General features: G+C 37.7%; 1 long non-coding RNA gene across 1 annotated transcript in view; it reads right to left on the bottom strand.

Annotated features, from left to right (window-relative positions):
- Nucleotides 1–1,725: 1,725 nt before the first annotated feature.
- LOC118351572 (uncharacterized) overlaps nt 1,726–18,774 on the bottom strand; it is a 36,592-nt gene continuing 19,543 nt past the window's right edge. Inside the window, exons 2-3 of the long non-coding RNA XR_004807204.2 lie at nt 3,283–3,430; nt 1,726–2,551 (exon numbers count right to left, since the gene is read on the bottom strand). This is a non-coding gene — a long non-coding RNA (uncharacterized LOC118351572). The remainder of the gene's footprint in view (nt 2,552–3,282; nt 3,431–18,774) is intronic.

Here is an 18,774-nt window from a genome sequence, read left to right as displayed (position 1 = left end):
CTCTTTGGGTTACCCAGTTTATCTCAACTCCATTAAAAGCCAGAGCAGGTCTTTTTTGCCTGAAGGGTTTTCTCTGACAAGAGGAGATTCATAATTCATGCCACTGGCTCTTATCTGGCCTGTCACGCATTGTGTTGGACACAGATTCACTGCCTTTTTCAGAATTTGTGTGTGCCATAATGTGCAGAAAGAGGAGGCTGCTATCCCTAGAGTAGCAATTCTTAAATTTGGGGGTTCATCAAAATCATCTGGGGATCTTGTTACAGCAAAGAGTCTGACACTTTTCCCTCAACATCAAATGCTGTTTTAGGAAGTCTGGGGTGAGGCCTTGGAATCTGCATTAATAATGAAGCCCACACATTTCTGAACCAGATGTCCTGATGATCATACTTTTAAAACACTGCCCTGGAGTTTATATTCTGAAGTTAGGGCACTGATGGCATCACACCAGACCTGATAGACTCACATGCACATACGCATCTATACTACAAACTCTATTCCCTGTCTTGTGATTACTATCCCCATGAAATCTTCACAAAACTCTGTGAGATGAGTCTTACATTCTTCCCATTTTACAGATGAAGATAATGAGGCACAACAAAGTTAAGTACTTGCTCAATGTCATGCAACTAGTAAGTCATGGAAAAATGATTGAAACTCAGTAGTCATCTGCTAGGGTTAACCATGGTGCAACATTGCCTCTCATTTTTTTGCAACCCATCTCTTGGTGCAATTTTGTAGGAGAGTTTCAAACAAGTTATAGTTCTTAACTCTATCAAATGTCTCTGACTCTGGTGGCCTAAGGAGTAAGTCATTCCGGGAAGAGATGGGGATGGGACAAGCTTTGTTCAAGGCCTTACACACTCCATAGCCCAATTGTAGAGAAGTTTCCTCCAATGAAAGATAAAGCAGCTCCACCATGCAGAAAGCTTAGTAATGCATCTCAGCACACAAGGAATCTGTTGAAAAGTGAGGGTCATACTAATGACTCATAGGCTTTGCAAATACTGAAAGCCTTTCTCAAGACAGAGGAAATCATGTTCAATAATAATGTGTATTATTATTATCATTATTATTATTATTATTATTATTATTATTATTATAGCTAATTTCTATAGAGAGCAGAGGTTTGCAAAATTTTTTCTTAAGGGGTAGCTCATAAATATTTTAGGCCTTATAGACTACATGATCTCTGTTCTAGCCACTCAGCTCTGCTGTCATAATGTGAAAACAACCATAGACAATACATAAAGGAATGCATGAGGCTATAAACTTTATGTACAAAAACAGGTTGTCATAGTTTACTGCTCCCAGTATAGAGCATTAGAGTTTATGGCACACTTTCCAGTCCCTTACACTGTTGCATCTAGAAGAATAGGATTCCTAGGGAAGTGAATGACCCACTTGAGGCCACTGGCAGTCTGGTGACACAATTGTAAACCATGCCCATGCATGCTGCTTTCATATGTAGACCTGCAACTACAACCCCAGGCACCACAGGAGATGGTATTGCAAAGATTTTGAAAATGGCTTCTTACATATGGTAGCCATCATGACAGATATGGGATGGCTTTACTGTGTAGAATCTTTACTAAACCAGAATGCCTAATTTTCCTCTTTGCTAGAAATTTAGTATTTACTGTAGTAAGTAAATTACTTACTGCTGTAAGTAATTTAAGGCCAGGGACCAGAATCATTTTTTTTTCACTTTTGTATCTTCAGAATCTAAACCAAGGATCTCAAACTGGGAATCCTACGAGGACCCAGACTGCTAACACTAATAGATATAATCATGGAGTGGTAGGAACATGGACAAACTTAGGGCATATAGCCCATTTCCAAGAGGCAGTGGCTACCTAAGTTGAGACAAATGTTGCCTTGCAGACGTACAGGCCCAGTGCTGCCAAATAATGGTTTTTCCAAGGGATTCCAGAAACTTATATTTTTAATGTGAAATATCCTGATTTTACATATCGGCCATCTGCTTCCAACTGTAACAAAAGGATGGTGCAGATCAACTAAGCAGGACACAGACCAAGTATGAGGATCATATTCTACTTATAAATCACCAGCTTTTGACCTCTTATCTAGCACATAGTAGGTACTCCACAAATGTTGACCAGATGAATGGAATTTCCATTTTATAGATGGGGATATGGAATTCAGTGATTAGAACATGGTTCAGTGCTCCTTCTGTTAAGTGAAATCCAGCTCCTAGGAGCTCCAGCAATCTTTCCTCCTCACCTCTCTCCTTCATTAGAAAGCTATTGACAAATGTTTTCTCAATCAATTACTGTAATCAGTCAGCTGCAACATTTACAGGTCAGGAGAACACATCAACACCTGTCAGGAGGCCAGACAATCATGATTCCCATTTGTCAAATGTGCCGTTTCCCTCATTCCATATGCGACTCCATCCGCAAGTGCAGAGCCTCACAAATAAAGGGCTGTCACAAGGCCCTTTAAAGAAACGGCCAGGAGAAAGGAGATCATGGTAGAAGTGGACCCAGTTGAAAACCTCATGGATACCTCGCCAACTTAAAACACTGACCTGTAATGGAATAATTAAAACAGGCATCAGTATAAGACAGGAGCAACCAAGCTATCTTTGACACAGAAGGGTAATAGCCAGTATGGGGGCGGGGGGGCTTCATTTGTTCATAATCCTAAATCTGGCATTCTCCTAATACCTCCCAGGCTGGTGTGTACCATTTCCCTGTTTCATGGTGCACCCACAGCAGGGGAAGGGAGCAGAGAATGGAGGTCTGCCTTCTATTTCACAAACAAGGAGCCTTCAGTCTGGATTCATCAATGAGTGACAGAATTTCTGGGGAAACCATATGGTGATTATTAAACATTTATATAATGCCATCTGTATACTCCATGCCTCATGAATCATGAATGAGACAAGCGCCCTTCTCAGCAAGCTGAGGATTTCTGTAAAAGTGAAGCAGAGAAAAACAGAAGGCGAGCTAGTGAACAAGGGCCTGTCAAGTGGGCCTGTTGAATAGAAGGGATGGGACTCCAGAGGAAATCTGAAGACACAGGGAGGGAATGGCTTTGGGTTTAGTGGGGCCAGGAAACAGTGCCAGAAAAGCCATAATGGTAATCATCAGAGTAACAGTAGCAACTTTGATTCTTTGAACACTTACTATGGGCTGGGTAGGATGTGAAGTGCTTTCCAGCCACAGTTTTACTTATGCTCATGACTACCATATAAGGTAGGTATTACCACTCACCCCATGGCTTTGAAAACTGAGCTCAAAATGTTTAATGACTTACCCAGTTCCAAGACCTAGTAAGTGGCAGAGTTGGAATTCAGGTCCAGGTCTGTGAGGCCTTAGGCAACCTCTGGCAAGTCCCATAGGTCATGAAGACTCAGTATACTTTTTTATTCCATTTACCACAAGCTGGCTTTGGTGTTAGGCCTCTGAAACAAACATGAGAGATGGCTCTTGCTTTGGTGTTGCGTCCTCCCTGAAGCTTGTTCATTCCCCCCCTCCTCCTGTCCTTAATGGCAGGTGATTGATGGCAGTATAATGAAAATATTGGTAATGATTATTATAAAAATAATGATGAGTACTTTTGAACATTGGTTAACTATGTGCCAAGAATTGTGGTACTTTGTGTGCATATGTTTTCTCCTCTAGTCTTCCTGCAAATTCTGTGTGGTAAGAACAATTATTTCTGTTCTATACTTGGGGAAATTGGGAGGCAGAAAGAATAAGCAGCTTGTCAAAGAATTTGAAGTTACCTTTGCTCCAGTCCAAGTGTTATGCTATAATTGTCAGTGAAAGAAGTGGATTTAGGCATGAAATATACCATCCTTTCAATATAAAGATCTCAGAGTGGGCGAGGAATTAACACCAAATCACAAGGAAGGGAGAGATAGAGGCCACACTGGACCCGAGGTCAATGGACTCCCCTCCAAGTGCTTTCCCCCCTTTTCTTCTTTTTTTCTTAGCTTCTGTAAGCTGCCTCAATGCAGAAGCCAAGAGCAGACATGTCATTTAAGCAAACAAACAAAAAGGCACAAAGAAGCCAGGATGATGTTTGTATTAGACTTTGGAGACCACCTGATTCATAATAGTTGATCTGGACTTAAAAACCAATAAGGTCACCCTTACAACTAACCTGATATAGGTTGGCTCTGACAGCAGTCATTAAGATGGTCAAATAAATGGACAGAAAGGAACAACAACTGTTGATTCCGTGTTACCAGAGGCAGTCTGGCTCACACAGTGCAATTTTTTCAAAGAAGAAAGCCATCAGTCCTGGAGATGTCCAGGATGAGATGTTGGATGAGTCCCCACCCAACATGAGGATCTCTAATTTATTACATGCATATCTTAGGCTAGATTTTTAGAGCAATATGATTTTTTATTTATAGGGGGATTTAAATACGGCATTTTTCAAAGTGTAAACTTCAGATCTAGCCTATCAGCTAGAGTCATAAATCACAGCTGTTTCATTTCCAAATCATTAGGGAGACTGAAAGCTTAAAGTATTTAATTTATCCAAACCACATGGGGTAGTTTATCATTGTGCATGATGTACCATTTTTTTATTTCAATGCTGACTAGTAAAATTTTGAACAAATCATGCTGAGTTTTGAGGGTGAATGAAAGCAATGCAAATCTTCTAAATCTCCAAGTAGTAGGTAACATGAGAATCCCTATGAAAATTTGCAGAAATAGAAGTTTATATAATACTTATGATATCTACCTGATATGACAAGGCAGCTCATATTAGAACCCATTTTGCATGGAATAAGTTGAAGGTTTCTTAAGAGAGAAAAATGTGGTGGGCTGATAGATATGGATGACATGACTGAATAATATGGAAAGAAAATGTCCTAGTCTCTTCTTGGTTGGAAAGGACATTTTCATCCCAGTTATAATTCTCTCTCTATAAATAACACGAATCCTACTGCACCTGCCTTGAAACTTATCTTGGCATGAACAAGCGAAGATCTTTGATTCTTTGATGAGTACTTTTTTAAAAAATTGATTTATAATTCCATGCAGCCTACACTCAAGGACTGGAGCAGTTGGGTTGCTTATCTCTTTTTAAGCTTAAGTGGTATGTATTCATTAAGATAACAAAGATTTAATATGTTAACAATGCTAAAACCTGGGACTTGAGCCCAGATCTATTTTGACTCCAAACAAGGTGAAGCAATTTCAGTGGTACTCAGTGCTTTTCTTTTCAGAGAAAAACAGATAGCTCTAGGCAGGAGTAAGCTGATGTGAATGTAATTTTCTTCTTAACCTAAAATGAGTTAGTGTGTCTCCCAAGTGTGACTCCACATTTGCATTGTTTTTACTTCTGCATTGAAGTTTTCATTTATATCTGTACTCCCATGTTCATTGCAGCATTATTCATAATAATCAAGATATGAAAACAACCCAAGTGTCCCTGACAGATGGGTAGATAAAAGAAATATGGTGTCTACATACAATGGGATATTATTCAGCTTTAAGGTAGAAGGAAATCCTGCCTTTTGGGATGATATGGATGAACCTGGAAGACATTATGCTACATGTAATAAGCCAACCACAGGAAGACAAATACTGCATAATTTTACTTATAGGAGGTAGCTATACCAGTCAAATTCATGGAAGCAGAGAATGTAATAGTGGTTGCTATAGCCTGAGGCAAGGGAAAGATGGAGAGGTTGTTATTCAATGAGTATAAAGTTTCAGTTCTGCTGGATGGACAAGGTCCAGAGGTCTGCTGTACAATGTAGTGTTTATAGTTAACAAGGCCATCTTGTGTATGTTAAAATTTGTTGAGAGTAGATCTCATGTTTAGTACTCTCACCCCAAGGAAACAAAACACAGACACATAAACAACAACAACAACAACAACACTAAAGGGACATTAGGATATGGGAGGTTGGATATGTTTATTACCTTGATATTGGTGATAGTATCATGAGTGTCTGCATATATTTGAACTCATTGAATTGTACACACTAAATATGTACAGTTTTTGTATATCATTTATTCCTTAATAAAGAATTGGTGTTACGCTAGGCAATGGGCATTCTGTATTAGACCAATATGTGTGAAATTCTAAATTGGTGTGCACTGGACTTGAAGTTATTTCCCAAGTTTGTCCTATAACTTTAGGTGACTCTAAATTTTTATGCAAAATTTCTCTATCAATCTCTATCACCTTTTGTTTTAATGTTTTTAAAAAACATGAACCTTCATCTGCTTTTTCAAAAAGAGATTTATTTACTATTTAACAGAGACTGCATGTGTGAGTGGGGATGGCAGTGGAAGAGGGAGACAGAGAATTTCAAGCAGACTCCTCACTGAGCACAGAGCCCGACATAGGGCTCTATCCCAGGACCCTGAGATCACGACTTGAGCCAAGGGCAGACACTCAACAACTGAGCCACACAGGCGGCCCACTCCAACAACTTTTAAATTGTGGAAGTCATGCAACGTTTCTGAGCCTCAATTTTCTTAGCTGCAAGATGTAGAAAATAATGCCTTCCTTTCTAAATTGGGAAGATTAGAGGAGGTAAGGTAATGTAAAATACTGGCAATAACAATAGTACTAATTATTGAGTTTAAAGTTAATAGCTAACCTTAATTGACCACTTAGCATGATCTAAGCAAACCATGTTTTTCATTTTACATAATCTTCAGTAGAACTAAACAGAGAGGTAGTATTATTATTTTTAAGGCAAGTAAACAGAGACTTAAGAGAGATTAAGAACTTGCCCAAGATCGTGGCCTGTTATACATTAACATCACGTAAAGCTTTATGACTTTGCAGTGTAGCCTTCGACAGTCTTGAAAGTAGAAGAGTGGAATTGTCACACCCAGCTTTGGGACAGGTTGGGGGATGCTCATGCATCTGTGAGATTTTTTAAACTTGGCTACATGTTCCCATGCCTCAGATCTGTCACATCTTATTGAAAATGTTTTAAATGGGCCACATACATCAGCCAACTTTTTGCCTTCTCAAGGGAAGGAGAGCACTAATATTTAATAGGCATCTTCCATGTTCAAGGCTATGCTAAAAACTTTATTTCATTCTGTCTTCATAACAATGCTATGTAGTAGGTGCTTATAACCACTTTTATAGGTTTGAAAATTAAAGTGTAGAGAGATTTTTATTTATTTATACTCTGCTTGATTTGCAAAGATTGAATAAAACACATTTATATGCTTATTTAATAAGAGGGGAAATTATGAATATAAGCATAAAAACCAGAATCATGGAAAATATGGTAGGGGAGAAGATGAAAACCAAAAGGTAAATTAGCATTAACATAGATATCATTGGGTCCTATATTGTTATTTAAATTGAGTTCTAGACAAGTCTATGAGCTTCCTGGTAGCCAGGGCATAGAGTAAAATGCAATTAGTTACATGATTTTTCTTGTCCCTAAGGAAAAGAAAAAGTATAATTTAGTATCACAGGAGCAGCAAAGTTCAAGATCACAGAGTTAGGAAGAAATGGAAATACTGGCATTGGAACCAGGGTCTGCCTGTCTTCCAATCCCACATACTTTTGCTCCACCAAAAGCTGTCTCCTACTATGTTGAGCTTGGGAAAAGGGTGCTTTTACTCTGGTTTCTATCAGTACAGCTTTGCCTTCAGCACTCACCTTGTTTCAGTATAATTAAAGTATTTCATCATAGGCAAAAGGGAAAGATGTTAAATTTTAATTCCTGTGTGACGTTAATAATGTGGGCAGGTTTATTAATTTCCCCCTCCAGTTAATACAGGCATGTGGAAGGATGGGGCTTAAGGACCAAAAGGAAGAAAGGGAGAGGCACCTCAGGTTGGCAGGTACCTTTATAAATGAAATGAGCAGATGTGTAAGGATGATGAGGACAGTGAAGAAGGCAATGTGCATTAGGGAGAAAAAAGAAAGGAAATAAAGAACTGCAAATAAGGTGGTGGCATCTGCTGTGGCCCAGGCAGTACTTCAAGGATATAGGAAATCTGCAATCAGGGAGGCCTTGAGATATAGGTCCCAAATGGGAATAACCACTCACCTTGGGATTGGGGAGGGGCTTGATACTCTTCCCTCTTGTCCTCTGTTAGCTTGAAGCACATCTCCAACAGAGAATCCTGGCTATCTTACTGCCACTTGATGGCTCAGGAGATGTGGGGCTACATAGTTGGACACATCTGACTCCAGTTGCAGCTTTATTATTCTAGTCTCATGAAAGTCCTTGAATCACTTTCCCTCCTGGATCTTAGTTTCCTCTCCTGTTGTGTGGGCATAACCATCCCTTGGCTTCCCAGAAGGGTTAGTCCACTCCTATAAGTGAAAAGCCTTGGGGAAATGCACACAGTGATGCCAGCATAGTGTAAGGAATTCATGACTGAGTTTCCTCCAGGATTTCTGCTTTCCATGAGAACTCTACAGAGAGGAATTCAGCCTTGTGACATTCACACAAGGAGTAAGCAAAAAATAAGACAAAGCAAGACAGGCAAGTATTAATTTGAATGATATAGCTATTTAATAAATGTGGAGTTGGTGAGAACAGCAGACTGGTTTCCTCTCTCAGGGACCTAGCATTCAAGTGGTCTGAGCTCCATATGTCTTATAGACTTCATTCCTTTATCCTAGTAAATCACTTACTGTGAGGTAAATATTAGGATTCCCATTCCATGAATTAGCAAAATGAAGCTTGGAGGACTGGTGTGATTTTCTGAGGCCAATAAGCGACAGAACCAAGTTGCACCCCAGTCCGTGCTGTGTCCTCCTTCAGCATCTATCTCTACATCCTTCAAGACTCAAGAAGTCATTTCTAAATTCAACAAAGCACTGGCCAATTGCATACCCTAAACAGGGTGTAAGCTCTGGAAGGAGTTCATGTTCAAGTGAACAATGATTTAAGAAAAGAGACCAAACAAGATATGTTTTGAAGAGCCTCTGGTAGGAATGTCCCCAGCATTCTAGGGGGAGTAGAGAGGAGTAGGCAAGACCAAGAAAATGAAGTTGATTAAACTGCTTACCTACTTGGCACAAGGCTACTGTTAGGCAGATGGAGGGAAAATACAAATAACACTTTGATTTTCTATTGGGATTGCTTCAAAACAGCTTTGCATATCCATCCTATTCAGATCCACCCTTCTTCCACATACCCCTCCACTACCCTACTGCAACCTTCATTATCTATCATTGGGTTTCATTCACAGCTCAGTTTCTGCCCTCCTTTGGGAGTGAGAGTGAATGATCTTTGGGAAGGCAGATCTGACCATGTCACTCTCTGGCCAAATTCTTTTGATAACTTCTGATTAACTTTCAAAGAACAAGTGTCCAAGTGCCCCTTTCTCCTTCCTGCCTCAGGCTCAGACTGTTCCATCATCACACACCTGGTGCAGTCCCTACTTTGCTGAGCTACTGGCTTTTCTCTGTCATTCTAAGCATTCCCCCTCTTTCCGGCTCTTGCTGTTGCCTTTGCCTCTACTTACCCTTGCCTTCTTTTTCCCATTAAATTCCATTCTTCTTTCAAGGAGGAGCCCTGTTGTCAGCTGGCAAGATTCTTCTTGTTAGAATCAGTTCCTGTCCCCTGTATTTCCATTACATTTTGTTGACAGTTCTTGCATTTTAACTTGTCATACGGCTTGACTGGTTTACAGGGACTGAGTGTGGCATGTGTTTGTCTAGCTCCTTGGCATCACTGAGGTCAGGGTCTCTGTCGTTTTTATGTGTATGTCTTCAGTGCTTAGCACAGTACCTGCGCCTTGGGAGAGGCACAACACATTGGTGGAAGTAAACATGGAATCACTCTCTTGGTAGAAAAATAGAAATCACTCTAGTTATTTTAACAGATGGAATTTAATATAGTGAATTGGTTAAATAAATGTGAGAGTACTGCAAAGACAAGAAGAAAAAAATACCATTGAATAATTGCAGGAAGCAATTATGGAGTAACAAAAAGGAAAGTTTGAGGTAATCAGATTTAGGAAGTTTGGAAGGGTTGGGGGGAAAGGGTGCTGCCCAGCTGGCACTGGTGCTTCTTCAGGGCATAGGCCTCAGTTTCCTCATTTCAAAATGCAGATGGATAATCCTTTCCCAGTGGGGTTGTTTTGAGGATTAAATGGGAAATCGATGCAAGAGGATTCAGCACTGTGCCAGGCACATCCTTTAAGAAAGTAAACTATTATTGCCCAAGGTTATGGAGCTGCTACTGAGTGTACATGTAGAGCTTTAGGGCGGGCAGGATCTTGTTTCTGCCCTTGGTTCTGCCACCTTGCCTGTAGGGTTGAGTTGACATGAAGATTATAGATCATTTGTATAAAGAATCAAGAACAACAACAAAAAAGAATCAAGAACAATAACTTCTTAGAATAAATGGAAACTTCATTCTTTCAGTTGTTCAGTCATTCTGCCTCCCCCTGTCAAAAAAAAAAAAAAAAAAAAAACAAACCCAAAAAACAAACAAACAAAAAAACCCCTTGGAATAATCCCAACTTCTCTTTCTTTGTCTTATACTTCACAGATGCCATTAGCAAATGCTGTGGCTCTGTCTATAGAACACATCCACAACTGGACCATTTCTCACTACCACTGCTGTTGTGTCTGTACTCTCACCTGGATTACTGCAGGTGCCTCCTACCTGGTCCCCTGCCTCCATCCTTGACCCACTGTTAGCTTAGTCTCTACCCAGCAGATAGGCATCTTGGAGAATGTGAATTTGATCAAGGTGCTTCTCTGCATCCTCCTGTGCCTTTGGAATCTCCTCAGAGCAGAAGCTGGGGTTCTTATAGAAGTTGACAGAGGCTATGGGAGCTGCATACCACACCTTGCTGGAGCTGCATGTGTTCCCTCCTCCAACTCTTCTTTATCACCCTTCTTTTTGTTCATGGAACACTCCCAGAACATCTCAGAACCTTTGCATTTCCTGCCCCCTCTGCCTACGATGCTTATTCTTCTGACATCTGCAAAACTAAGTCCTCATATCATTTGAGTCTGTGTTCAAGGATTGCCTTGTTGATGAGGCCTTTCTTGATCATTTCACGTAGAATTGTACATACTTTTCTTCACCACTGCCACGGCCACTATATTGAGCTAGCTGCCCCTGGTTTGCTCTATGTTGCCCTTACCATGACCTAACCCATTGAAGAGATGAATAATGACTTGGTGGTAGCTCTACTTATTCTCCAAAATCCTGGGATCTAATCTTGCATTGTTGTTTTGCTAGCTGTGGGAATGACTAGCTGTGAATATTATGCTTAACCTTTCCCTGGCAGTGGAATGTGGATAGTAATACATGCTTATAATGTTTTGCATATTTTTGTTTAGTTGCTTGTTTTGTGAGAAGTGAATGAAATATTGTTTCCAAACAGTCTAAACAGGGTGCCTGGCATACACAAGGAATTGATTAATATTAATTGTCTTCCACTTGATTGAATGAATTCCATTCAATTCGGTCTGACAAGCATTTATTAAGTTGTATTTTTAAGTTAAAAAATTCATTTAGAGGTTCCCTTCTAGAAAGCATACATCATTGTGAATATGGAATTAGTTGTGAAAATGAGCATTCACTTAGAATAGGAAAAGAAATCACAACAAATTTGACAAACATAATTAATGTTAGAAAAGTCTAAGATAAATATTTTAATTAATTTTAAAATACAACTTTATGATACTTTTTCTTACTTTTTGGGGGCCTTCCTGCCTTTTGATCTCCTTTCCTAATGACAATAATTTCCCCATAACATTTTCATTAGAGGTCATTGAGAACTAACTTAATCTTTCCTCGAGCATGGTTGATGGGGATTTGTTGTTTATTTTTGATAGTTGGGATGCATAAGACATATGACCTCACCCACGGAGACATACTATTTGTAGTACTAAAGATTGTACCCTACGATCATTAGAATGCTGATATATCCTATTTTGTGTGATTCCAAGCAGAGAAGAAAAAAATGCATAGTGAATTTATAATTGTATTGGCTGCATTGTCTGTATCCTGTCAGGAGACTCACTCTGTTTTGACTGTGCATCTGGATGATTCTTAGAGATCACCTTGACTTTCTCTGTTGAACCATTTCCACTTTCCCAAATAAACACTTGCCTCTCACTGCCTAGAATTGTATTATGAAAGGTTGTCCTAAAGTGTGGAATATTGTTTGGAAAAGTTTAAGATAATCAAGACACTGTAATTTGCTCTTTCTCCATCCTCATCCATAACAAAAAAATATTTCCAACAAAATTTTACTCTTTAATTTAAAAATATTTATGAAATACATAACATTTTAGCTTGATTGCTTATTTATATTAATAGCATTAACAATTCAATATAGAGGAAAAATTTTAAATCATAAAGCATAGTGATCCCAGGGAATGGTACACACACACATATGTACATATCCACTTATCTGTCTATATAATTTTGTTATAGACATGTATGTTGGGATTATCAATGGAAGACCTTAAAGCATGAAAATATATTGTGTTAATAAATATTCTCTGAATCTCAGGAAGAAAATAAAAACATACTTTCAAGGAAAATAGAAATGATAAACAATTTCAACTCTCAGGAAGAAAGTTATACATGTATTGAAAAAAATTAAATGGATGATTGGCTATACCAAATCACCATAACATCTAAATTCACTTAAGTAATTTTAAGAGTGATATAAATACTGAGATTTACAAAGTGCAAGTAATTACTTCCTTTGCAACTCCAATGAAAAATGAAGGATGTGAATTTAAAAATATGCAGAAGGTAAATAACTTTAAAAATTCTTTCATTAAGATATGCCAGTAGCTCATTATCTTATAACATGATAGGCTCCCAAAGATATTCATGTCCCGATCCCCAGAACCTATGAATATGTTAGGTTCAGTGTCAAAGGGGAATTAACATTGTCAATGGAATTAATGTTGCTAATCAGTTGAATGTGTGATGGGGAAATTATTTTAGATTATCCAGGTGGGCCCAATGTAATCACAAGGGCACTTTAAAGAGGAAGAGGAAGGCTGAATAAGGAGCTGCATAGAGATGTGACTTGACAAAGACTGGACTTACTGTTTTTGGCTTTGAAGATATAGGGCCATAAACCAAGGAATGTGCATGGTCTCTAGAAGCTGGAAGGACAAGGAAACAGATTCCCTTAGACTATCCATGAAGGGCACAGACCTGCTGGCACTGTGATTTTAGACTAGTGAGGCTACGTGGTATCTCTTCTTTTTTTTTTTCTTTAAGCTTTTTTTCTTTTCTTTTCTTTTCTCTTTTCTTCTTTTCTTTTCTTTTCTTTCTTTTCTTTCTTTCTTTCTTTTTAAAATTTTTTTTTTACTTATTTATTAATGAGAGACACACACACACACACACAGGCAGATACACACGCAGAGGGAGAAGCAGGTTCCATGCAGGGAGCCCGATGTGAGGCTCCATGCAGAGAGCCCTATGAGGGACTCCAACCCGGGTCTCCAGGATCACGTCCTGGGCTGAAGGCAGGGGCTAAACCGCTGAGTCACCCAGGTGTCCCATCTTTTTTTTTTTTTTTTTTTTTAAATCCATTTAGCCAACATATAGTACATATTTAGTTTCAGATGTAGTGTTCAATAATTTATCAGTTGTGTATAGCATCCAGTGCTCATCACATCACGTGCCCTCCTTAATGTTCATCACCCGGTTACCCCATTTCCCCACCCACCTCTCCTCCAGCAACCCTCAGTTTGTTTCCTAGAGTTAAGAGTTTCTCACGGTTTTTCTCCCTCTCTGATGACTACCCACTTGATACTTCTGACTTCCAGAATTGTAAGAAAATAAATTTGCAAAGTCAACAAGGCAACAGTGGCTTTGAATGACACACTGGAGCACATGAATTTAACAGACATATTCAGAATATTCCATGCTAAAACAACAAAATACACATTTTTTTCAAGTGCACCCAGAAAACTTTCCAGAATAGACCACATAATATGCCATAAAGTAAGTATCAACAAATTTAAAAAAAAATCGAAGTCATACCATGCATCTTTTTTGATTATAACACTATGAAACTAGAAATTAACCACAAGAAAAATTCTGGAAAGAGCACAAATACATGGAGGTTAAATAACATGCTATTAAAAAATGAATGGGCCAACAAGAAATCAAAAATCATGCAGACAAATGAAAATGGAAACACAATGGTCCAAAATTTCTGGGATGCAGGGAAAGTCGTTCTCAGAGGGAAGTTTATAGCGATAGAGACCTATTTCAAGAAGCAAGAAAAGTCTCAATAAACAAGCCTTACACCTAAAGGAGCTAGAAAAAGAAGAACAAAAAAAAAAAAAAAAAAAAACCCCTAAACCCAGCAAAAGGAAGGAAATAATAAGATTAGAGCAGAAGTAAATGAAATAGAAACTAAAAAAGCCAGTGAACAGATCAGTGAAACCAGGAGCTGAATCTTTGAAAAGAACAACAAAATTGATAAACCTCCAGCAAGACTCATGAAAAACATAAGTGAGAGGACCCAAATAAACAAAATTACTAAGAAAGAGGAGAAATAGCAACCAACATTACAGAAATACAAATAACTGTAACAGAATATTTTGAAAACCTATATGCCAGCAAATTAAACAACCTAGGAGAGATGAACAAATTCTTAGAAACATATAACCTACCAAAACTAAAGCAGGAAGAAATAAAAAATTTGAACAGACCAATCACCAGCAATGAAATTGATTGGTAAAACAAACAAAACAAAACACAACTCCCATTATTCAGTCATCAGAGAGAATGAATACCTACCATTTACATCAACATGGATGAAATTAGAGATTTATGCCGAATGATTTATGCCATAGAGATTATGCCACTAACAAGTATTATGTTAAGTGAAATAAGTCAAACAGAGAAAGAAATTATCAGATGGTTTCACTCATATGCCGAATATAGGAAATAGTGCAAAGGACCATAAGGGAAGGAGGAGAAACTGAGTGGGGAAAAATCAGAGAGGAAGGCAAACCATAAGAGACCCTTAACTCTGGGAAACAAACTGAGGGTCGCTGGAAGTGAGTTGGGTGGGAGGGATGGGGTAACTGGGCAATGAGCATTAAAGAGGGCACATGATGTGATGAACACTGGGTATTATACACAACTGATGAATTATTGAACATTACATCTGAAACTAATGATGTACTATATGTTGGCAAATGGAATTTAAATTAAAAATAAAAAACTCCCAGAAAACAAAACTCCAGGATCAGATGTCTTCACAGGCAAAGTCTACTAAACATTTAAAGAAGAGTTAATACCCATTCTTCTCAAACTATTCCAAAAAATACCAGAGGAAGGAAAACTTCCAAATTCATTCTATGAGGCCAGTATCACCCTGATACCAAACCCAGATAAAGACACACACAGAAAATAAAACTAGAGGCGCATATCTCTCATGAATATAAATGCAAAAATCCTCAACAAAATATTAGCAAACCAAATCTAGTAATGTATTTTAAAAAGTCACTCAACATGATTAATTCTTGGGATACAAGGGTAGTTTAATACTCACAAAAAATCAACCTGATCCATGACATCAATAAGGAAAAGGATAAAACCATATGGTCATTTCAATAGGTGCAGAAAAAGTATTTGACAAAGTACAACATCCATTCATGATAAAAAACCCTTTGCAAGGTAGGTCTAGAGGGAACATAATTCAACATAATAAAGGCCTCATACAAAAAGCCCACAGCTAAGATCATACTCAATGGTGGAAAAACTGACAGCTTTTCCTCCTAAGGTCAGGAATAAGAAAGGGATATCCATTCTCAATACTATTATTTAACACAACTGGAAGTCCTAGCCACAGCAATTAAACAAAAAGAAATAAAAGGCATCCAAATTGGAAAGGAAGAAGTAAAACTCCTTATTTGCAGATGACATGACACTATATATAGAAAAAACTCCACCAAAAGAATTGCTAGAACTGATAAATGAATTCAGCAAAGTAGCAGGACATAAAATTAATGTACAGAAACCTGTGGCATTTGCATACACTCATAAGGAAGCAGCAGAAAGTGAAATTAATAAAATAATCCCATTGCACCAAAAACAATAAGATATCTAGGAACAAACCTAAACAAAAAAGGTGAAAAACCTGTACCTTGAAGACAATAAAACACTGATGAAAGAAATTCAAGATGATGAAAAGAAATAGAAAGACATTCCATGCTCATGGGTTGGAAGACAAATATTGCTAAAATATCTGTACTACCCAAAGTAATCTACAAATTTAATGCAATCCCTATCAAAATACCAACATCATTTTTCACAGAACTAAACAAATGATCCTAAAATTTGTATGGAAACACAAAAAACTTCAAACAGCCAAAGCAATCTTGAAAAAGCAAAACAAAACTGGAGGTATCACAATTCCAGAAATAAACCCACAATTATATGGTCAATTAATCTTTGACAAAGGAAGAATGAGTATACAATGGGAAAAAGACAGTCTCTTCAACAAATGGTGTTTGGAAAACTGGACAGCCACATGCAAAAGAATGAAACTGGACCACTTTCTTTCCCCATACAGAAAAATAAACTCAAGATGGATTAAAGGCCCACATCTGAGACCTGAAACCATGAAAATCCTTGAAGGGAGCACTGGCAGTAATCTCTCTAACAGTGGCTTTAACAACATTTTTCTAGATATGTCTCCTAAAACAAGGGAAATAAAACAAAAATAAACCATTGGGACTACATCAAAATAAAAAGTTTCTTCACAGAGAAGGAAACAATCAACAAAACTAAAAGGCAACCTACTGAGAGGAAGAAGATACTTGCAAATGACATATCTGATGAAGGGTTAGTATCCAAAATATATAAAGAACTGATAAAACTCAAAATCCCCCAAATAAGTACTCTAATTAAAAAATGGGCAGAAGACATGAACAGACATTTCTCCAAAGAAGACAAACAGATGGCCAAAAGACACATGAGAAGATATTCAATATCACACATCACCAGGGAAATGCAAATCAAAACTATAAGGAGATATCACCTCACACCTGTCAGAATGACTAAAATCAACAACACAAGAGACTACAAGTGTTGGCAAGGATATGGAGAAAAAGGAACCTTTTTTGCACTGTTGGTAGAATGCAAATTGGTGCAGCCATTGTGGAAAGCTGTATGGAGATTCCTCAAAAAATTAAACATAGAACTACCCTACAATTCAGGAATTTTCACTACTGCATATATGCCTAAAAAATACAAAAACACCAATTCAAAGGGATATGTGCACCCCTATATTTATTGCAGCATGATTTACAATAGCTAAACTGTGGAAAAAGCCCAAGTTGTCCTTGGATAGATGAATGGATAAAGAAGATGTGGCATATATATATACAATGGAATATAATTCAGCCATAAAAAAAGAATGAAATCTTGCCATTTTCAAGGATATGGATAGAGCTAGAGAGTATGAAGTAAGTGAAATAAGTCAGTCAGAGAGAGACAAATACTGTATGTCACTCATATGTGGAATTTAAGAAACAATACAAATGAGCAAAGGGAAAAAGAGAGAGAGAGAGAGAGACAGAGAGAGAGAGAAAAAAAAATTCACTATCTCTCTCTATAGTTAAGAACAAACAAATCAATGGTTGCCAGAAAGGAAGTGTGCCAGAGGAGGTGGTTACCAGAAGGGAGATGCAGGGAAATAGGGGATGGGGATTAAAGAGTTCATTTATGATGGAAAAAACATAAAATAGAATCAAAGAGTTAAAAAATAAATTTGTGTTGTGTGTCTAAATTTACAGTAATTTGTAACAGTAACAATAGGAAGCTAATATGTATATTAACCAACACAACTTTTAACATCAAGTTTTAGAGAAAAAAATAATGCTCTTTAATACTTCTGCAAGCAATTAGAATACTGAATTTAAAAAGAGTAAAAGAATACTTATTCATGTCAAATCCATGTATATAGCAGTCTGATTTTTCTAGAATAATGATTTTCAAATGTTAGCAGGCACCAGAATCACCCAGAGGACTTGTTAAAACATAGATTGCTGAACTTATCTCCAGAGTTTCTGATTCAGTAGGTCTGGGATGGGGAAAAGACATTGCCTTTCTAATAATTCCCCAGGTGATGCTGGTGCTACTGGTGCTACTGGCCTGAGGACCACATTTTGGGAACCAGTGATCCAGAAAGTGGCTGAAAGAGAGAAGTGAAAGTCATCTTAGGAAATCAAACCTGTGTTAGAAATTTCATACATTAATACTCAGGTGATTTGCTCACAAAATGTCTCTTTAACCCTTACTCAGAGCTTTAAGGAACAGAGCCCTGTTTTAGGCAGGGCTATCTTATTATCAATTGTAGGAAAATTGATTATATCAGTTTATAAGAATAAATAAATAATAGGAGACACTGGCCTTTGCAAAGATAGCACATTTATATCAAAAAAGAAGGAAAACAAGCTGACTGCTGAGTGGTGGTGGGGGGTCAGAAACTAGGACAAGCAGGCATATGGAGTTCAAATATTTAAATGCCTACTTACATTTAATGAAGGGGCAATTAATCATTCATTCTTTATTACCTCGAGAATTTTGATGTCCGGTACAGAAGCCACTAGCCACATGTAGTTATTAAGCATCTGAAATGTGGCTAGTCTGAATTGAGACATGCTATATATATAAAAAACCCATGGAACTTTGAAGATTATGAAAAAGAATATAAAATACATCATTAATAATTTTTAAATATTTAATATAATTGAAACGATAACATCAGGATATATTAGGTTAAGATATATTATTAAAATTAATTTCTCCTGTTTCCCTTTGCTTTTTTTAAA

Source organism: Canis lupus, chromosome 13 (assembly GCF_003254725.2).
Source record: "Canis lupus dingo isolate Sandy chromosome 13, ASM325472v2, whole genome shotgun sequence".
Taxonomy (NCBI): domain Eukaryota; kingdom Metazoa; phylum Chordata; class Mammalia; order Carnivora; family Canidae; genus Canis; species Canis lupus.
Note: the sequence above shows the minus strand (reverse complement) of the source record. Positions and strands in the feature narration are given on the sequence as shown.